General features: G+C 42.4%; 1 non-coding gene across 1 annotated transcript; it reads left to right on the forward strand.

Annotated features, from left to right (window-relative positions):
* Positions 1-376: 376 nt before the first annotated feature.
* On the forward strand, positions 377-592 carry LOC131898691 (small nucleolar RNA U3). Its single transcript, XR_009375998.1, has one exon. It is a non-coding gene; the product is annotated as a small nucleolar RNA U3 (small nucleolar RNA).
* Positions 593-7,055: the final 6,463 nt, after the last annotated feature.

Genomic DNA, 7,055 nt, shown 5'->3' on the forward strand with positions numbered 1-7,055 from the left:
AGGACCTCAGTTCAATCCCTAAGAACCCATGTTAATAAACAAAACCACCAACAAAAAAAGCGTGGCTGGAGATGTAGCTTAGAGGCAGAGGGATGGATTGCCTAGCATGCACTCCAAAAACAGACAGACAGACAGACAAGCAAAGAAAAAACAAAACACCATGGGACAGTGAGATGGCTCAGCAGATAAAGATGCCTTTTTGCCTGATCTGATGACCTGAAGTCTACCCTAGGTTCTACACAGTGGAAGGAGAGAACCGACTCCCTAAAGTTATCTTCTGCCCTCCACATGCTCATGTGAGCACGTGCATGTGTGTGCACACATACGAAAGTATACACACAGTGAATGAACTGGTATAATAAAGGTAAGAAAATAAAAGACTATATTTCCAGGGATCATTTCTATAGTTCATTACTAGAGAAGTTTCTTTGACTGTGTAGAGTACCCGAGACCAAGAAGATGAGATGTAGTGTTCCCTCAAAAAAGAAGAAAAAAAAAGCGAGCTATGCTAGCACACGCTTATAATTTCAGTGCTGTGGAGGTGAAGACAGGAGGCTATCTGGCGTTCCCTCACCAGCCTAGTCTACTTGGTGAGCTCCAGGCCAATGAGAGAACTTGTCTCACAAAATAAGATGGATGGCATCCAAGAAACAATAGGAAAAGTTGAATTCTAACTTCCACATGCAACTGCACACAACTGCTTCTTTACCTGGGTGCACACATGCACACACATGTACATGAATGTGCACACACACACACACACATGCATCCACACACTTGCTCAAGAATTAAGATATTTGAAGGTGTTTTGTCAATTGTCTTTCTGTTACTATGACAAAATATCTGAGTAAAGCAACTTCAAAAAGGAAAAGGTTCCTCCAGCTCACAGCTTTGGTCCATGGTCACTTCATCTCTTTGCTGTGGGTTGAGCATCATGGCAGAATGGTTATGATAGAGTAAAGCTGTTCATGTCATGGCATCCAGTAGAACAGGAAGATCAAGACGTTGTTGATTGTTTTTTACTTTTTTGGGGGGCTCGTTGCCCAGCTCCCAAATAAATCACACACGAAGGCTTATTCTTAATTATAAATGCCTGGCCTTAGCTTGGCTTATTTCTTGCCAGCTTTCCTTCACTTTAAATTATCACATCTACCTTTTGCCTCTGGGCTTTTTCTTTTTCTTACTTCTGTAAATCTTACTTTTACTCTTCCTCAGTGGCTGGCTGTGTAGCTGGGTAGCTGGCCCTTAGCATCCTTCACTCCTTGTTCTCTTGCTCTTTCTTCTTTTCCTCCCGGATTTCTCCTTCTATTTATTCTCTCTGCCTGCCAGCCCCACCTATCCTTTCTCCTGCCTCACTATTGGCTGTTCAGCTCTTTATTAGACCATCAGGTATTTTAGATAGGCACAGTAACAGAGATTCACAGAGTTAAATGCAACATAAAAGAATGCAGCACAGCTTTGCATCATTAAATAAATGTTCCACAGTATAAACAAATGTAACACATCTTAAAATAATATTCTACAGAGAGGCATGAAGATTAATATGAAAGAAGTCAGTTATGGCCAATGAGATGGCTCAGTGGGCATACACATTTGCTGCCAAGCCTGATGACCCGAGTTTGATCCCCAGGACTCACATGGTGGAAAAAGAAAAGCTGACTCCTGGAAGTTGTCCTGTGACCGTCCCATGCATACTTTGGCATGAATGCAGTGGCACATACACACACAGAGAAAAAAATGTTGTAATATTTTTTATAAGAAAGAATCTAGTTGGCATAAAGGTTTTAAACATCTTTCTACCAGGGTTTTCTTTTATAGTCCAGGACCACCTGCCAGAGGTTGTACTGAATACTGTGAGCTTGGCCTTCCCGTAGCAATCATCTTCCAAGATAGTCTCTCACTGACATGGCTATAGGCCAAGATGATCTTGGAAACTCCTCAGCTGAGACCTCTTCAGATGACTCTAGTCTGGGTCAAGTTGATAACTGAAGCCCACTAGAGCTTGCTCAGAAACTTCTGGAAGATTTATTGCAACAGATCTTACTGAATCTTATATCCAGAGTCAGGAGGACTAGGGGATTGAGATTTTGTGTTCACAGCAAGTCCCCAGGTGACGTCCATATTGACGTCCAGGAACCACACACACCGGAGACCACCTGAACTAACATGTCAAATGTCTGCCATGTGTCAGACACTGAGGTTGGGACAAGGAAAATCATGGATATTCCTTTCCTTGGATTGTTTCCTTGACCATTTACTCAAATGCTCATCTCTTGCCTCATCTTTAACATGAAAATCACTACCCTTACTTTACAGGGCCACTGTGACAATTAAGTGGCATTGAGTCACAGACCTTTGCCATTACGGAAGGACATGTCTTCAGACCTTTGCGAGTACTCAAGCCTGCAAACACCATTAAAACATGTCATTTTTATTCATAACATTCAGTTATGCCTAAGTGAAAAATCTAAGTGATCCCTTGCAGCCCCTAATGATTCTTTAAATATGGGATTGAAGCAAGTAAAGTAAGTTCTTGCTGGAACATTCATTGAGCGATTTCGGAATTTATTCCCCTGGGATTCTTACAGAGTATTTGGTTCTAGGCAATGATCAGATTTGTTATTTCATCCTTGAATTTATCTAACACATATTTCCACCTTCTGTTTTATCTCCGTTGCTCATGTCTGCAGTTGACTTGAAAATGTGGTCTTCATTCTCCCCATCAAGACACAGAATACTTTACACAAGTATGCTATGGAACAGCTGGCATTGAATAGAGACAGCAACAAGTTGAACATCAAAACATAGATGTGGGGAGATGGCCCAGTGAATAAAGGGCTTGCTCAAAGTCCAGCATGCGGATCTGGGTTCAAATCCCCGGCACACCCATTTAAAACTGTAAATGTAAAAATGTAATGCACATCTGTAATCCTAGAGTGGGTATGGTGATTTGGGAGGTAGAGACAGGAGAATCCCCAGAAGCCCATGGCTGGCTAGCCTGGTGTACACAGCCATGAACAACAAGACAACTTGCTTCTAATAAGGCAGTAGGAGACCAACACCTGAGGTTGTCCTCTGACTTCCACACACGTGCCAAGGCACACATGCACCTGCATTAATACACACAAACCCATGCATGAACACACACACCACACACATACACACACATACATACACACACACCACACACACACCACAGACACACATACACATACACAGACACAGACACAGACACACACACACACACACACACACACACACACACACACACACACACACGATAGAGAATAGAGGGTCTAGGCAGTGAGCAATGTCTTTAACTCTCACATCTGTTAATACGCAACCTCTTCCACAGGACACCCATGCCACATCTTTCATGTTTCATTCCAGGTAAATCATATTCTTTGCCATCCCTTCAAGCTTCTCCTGGAGAAGGCTTGGCCATGCCATTGGGCTGAGACATTGGTCCTTGACATGGCTGTGCCCACGCCAAACAATATACCTTCTCTCAGGAATTCACTTGCTCCCTACAGAAGATTACAAACTTTCCCACAAACATAGTGCTGCCAGGCTGATGGTTCATTATGTATAAACTTGGTTTCATGAGCAAAGTTATTAAAAAAACTGTATAAAATTACTCTCAGGCTACAGATTTGTAAGGTCTCTTTTTTAATTTAATGTGTGTGTGTGTGTGTGTGTGTGTGTGTGTGTGTGTGTGTGTGCGCACATGTGTGTGCTAATGTGCCTGTGTGTGGAGTCATGGGCACATGTATACATATGTAAACCAGAGGTCAACTACTTTGGGTACTATTCTTCAGGAGCATCCACCATCTTTTTTTTTTTTTTTTTTTTTTTTTTTAAGAAAAGGTGGCCTGGAACTAGCTGGTCTGGCTAGGTTTACAGACCAGCCAGTCCTGCCTCCCGAGTGCTGGGATTACAAGTATGTCAGTTTTCTCAGAACTGGAACATTCTCTTCAGGAAGGTGGGCAGAGGCTCAGGAGACTCCGGAATTGAGCAAACTTCCCAAGTCTGGGAAAGCTAAAACTCGCAAGATTCACCAGGGCCATCCGTAAGGTTAGAGAAGCAGTCAATAACTGGGAAGGAAGGAGAAGAATCACCAGCCGCGCTTCCTAGAAGAGACTGTCCCACTTGTAAGTGATGCAGAAGATCTGGGTTGCAGCTTTTGTGAGTTGTAACCAGTGCTGGAGCAGGCCACGAGTCATCCTTACGCCCATAAACAGCCCCTCGCTCCTATTTTGGCTAGTAACCCCAATAGTTCCTGGCTCACCAAATTGAATTTTGACCTAACTGTTACCCCTGTCTGTCCTGGGTCCCCCATCTGGGATAAGTGTACATGTGTGTGTTGTGTCTTCCCAGGAAAAATGTCACACGATAGTCCTGGGGATCAAATTCAGGTCCTCATGCCTCTATAACAAGCACTTTATAGACTGAGCTAGCTCATCCCAGCTTGATCTAAATACCTTAAGAAATGAGCCCCTTCGGTAAACACTATCTGCACTAAAAAATATTTTAAAAAGTATTTCAAAAGATTTTGGCTTGGGATTTGTTGCACAGTTTCAAATACACTTAACATGCATTGGATCACAGACTTTAGGAATAGCCAGCCACACACAGGATTGTATCGTATACCTCTGTAAACTCAGTCCTCACGAAGCTGAATCAGAAGGGTCATGAGTTTGAGTCCAGCTCCAGTCCAGCTGTACTACATAGATCCCTGCCACAGAAACAATCACCAAACCAATAGATCAGAAGAGATTCATAAAATTATTTTCAAGCTAAGCAGCAAATTCCATAATTATCAGTATTGCTTTCATGTACTGTGAGAGTCTACATAATTTCCCTGTGGTAGAATGCAGAGAAATCAAAACGATAAACAAGATCTCCCACTTCATTGGAGCACAAAATTTAAATCTGTGTTTGCTAACAATATTTCAATTTCTGAGGAAAATTTAACATGGAGAGACTGAATAATTGTATTTCCATCTTTGCTCTGGGAGAATTCTGTTTATTTATTGCTTTGGTGAAGAATGCTAAAGACCTGGACCTCTCCATTGTGATATTTACCTTTGTCAAATAAATTTATTGCTTAACATCCTATTGATTTGATCTTATAAACATGCTCATCAACTATTCACTCTAGGTATTAGAGCAAAAGAAATTTAGCAACCAACTTAGGCTTTGTGAATAGTAATTTTTAAAGATTTATTTTTGTTATTTGTATTTATTTGTGTGTTGGGGGGTTGGTGGTGTGGGCATGAATGCAATGCCCACAGAAGCCAGAACAGGGCATTGGATCCTCTGGAGCTAGAGTTGCAGGTGGCTGGAGGTCCCTTCATGTGGGTGCTGGAGACCCTACTCTGGTCCTTTGGAAGAGCAGCAAGAGCTTTTGGCCACTGGACCACCCCTCCAGCCTCCCATCATGCAGTGTGTTCTTCAGTAGAGGAAACAAATATGAAAAAGTAATAATAACTAATAATCATTTGTGTGTTGGTTTATATTTCACAAAACATCTTCCCATCTCTGACCTGCTTTGATTGCCTTCCTGCCCTGGCTGTCAGGAGACGGAGTTCTCTCTGTGAAATGTGGCTTGAATAGGAAGTGCCCTCCCATAGGCTCCTGTCTTGACAGCTTGCTCTCTAGCTGATGGAGATTCTAAAATGTTTAGAAGATTGGACCTCGTGTGAGGAAGCCCTGAAGGACCACGTTGTTGGGGGTAACCTGGTACACTTCCTGCCTTACTCTCTGATTCCCATTTCCTGTGAGATAAGCTACTCTCTTCCCATTTTACCGCTATCATGATATCTCATCCAAACACACAAAGCCAAGAAATCACATACTAGCCCCTCTGGAACTGTGAGTGAAAATAAATATTTTTTTCCCTTTAAGTTATTTATGTCAGGTAATTAGATTCTTAGCAATGCAAAACTAATAGAGTATATTTTTCCATAAGTTTGGTTTTAATCATGTTGATGGTATGCAACTCCTGGGAGCTTATTCCTTTTAATGGAAAAACCTGTTAACTCAAACTTAACCTAAAGGAGATTTATTTTCACACTTTCGGCATTAGAGGAAAATAAACGAGACTAAAATGAGTCAATATCAAAATGCCTAACATTTTGCCTTTTGGCTGATTCCTTCATTGCATCATTCATTTCTCAAATACGTCTTGAGCATTTGTGATAGCATGGTAGTCTCTCCCATCAACAGCTAAAATCTCGAGATGGCACTGGGTGGCTGTTAAGCAGACAGCCACTGGATCCAGGAAATTTGAACCCATCTGTCAGTGCCCATGTATCTTTGAACACATTAATTTTGTCCCCCTGGTCTTGTTTTCTTTTTAAAATATGGGTAATAAGGCAGGCAGTGGTGGGTCACGCCTCTAATATCCCAGCACTCAGGAGACAGAGGCAGGCAGACCTCTGTGAGTTCCAGGATAGCCAGATTTGTGTAGTAAGTTCCAGGGCAGCCAGAATTACACAGAGAAACCCTGTCTCGGAAAAACCACATATACCAATAAAAAGGGCAATAATAGTAAAACCTGCTACGGCTGTGTTGGACAAGAATTAAATGACATTATGACTATGGGTGTGTGTTTGTTACTTTTCTCTTTGCTGTGACAATGTATCTAACAAAAGCTAGCTTAAGGAAGGCAAGGGGTCCTTTGGCTCACAGTTTGAAGAGGTACAGTCCATCACGGCGGGGAAGAAACGGCAGCAGGAGGGTGAGGCCATTGGTCACATTGCATCTATAGGAAGCAGAAAAAAAGAACTCCCTTGCTCAGCTTGATTCCTCTCTCTCTCTCTCTCTCTCTCTCTCTCTCTCTCTCTCTCTCTCTCTCTGCGCATGTGCGTGCATTTGAGTGCACATATATGCATGTGTATGTGTAGAAGCCAGAGGTCAACTTGGATTCCTTACTTGACCGTTCTCCATCTTATTCTGGGAAGCAGGGCCTCTCACTGAATCTTTGGCTACCCTGGCTAGCCAGTGCCTCTTAGGATCTACCTGTCTCTGTCTCGTCAGTGATGGGATTACAA

Source organism: Peromyscus eremicus, chromosome 23, assembly GCF_949786415.1.
Source record: "Peromyscus eremicus chromosome 23, PerEre_H2_v1, whole genome shotgun sequence".
NCBI classification, from domain to species: Eukaryota; Metazoa; Chordata; class Mammalia; order Rodentia; family Cricetidae; genus Peromyscus; species Peromyscus eremicus.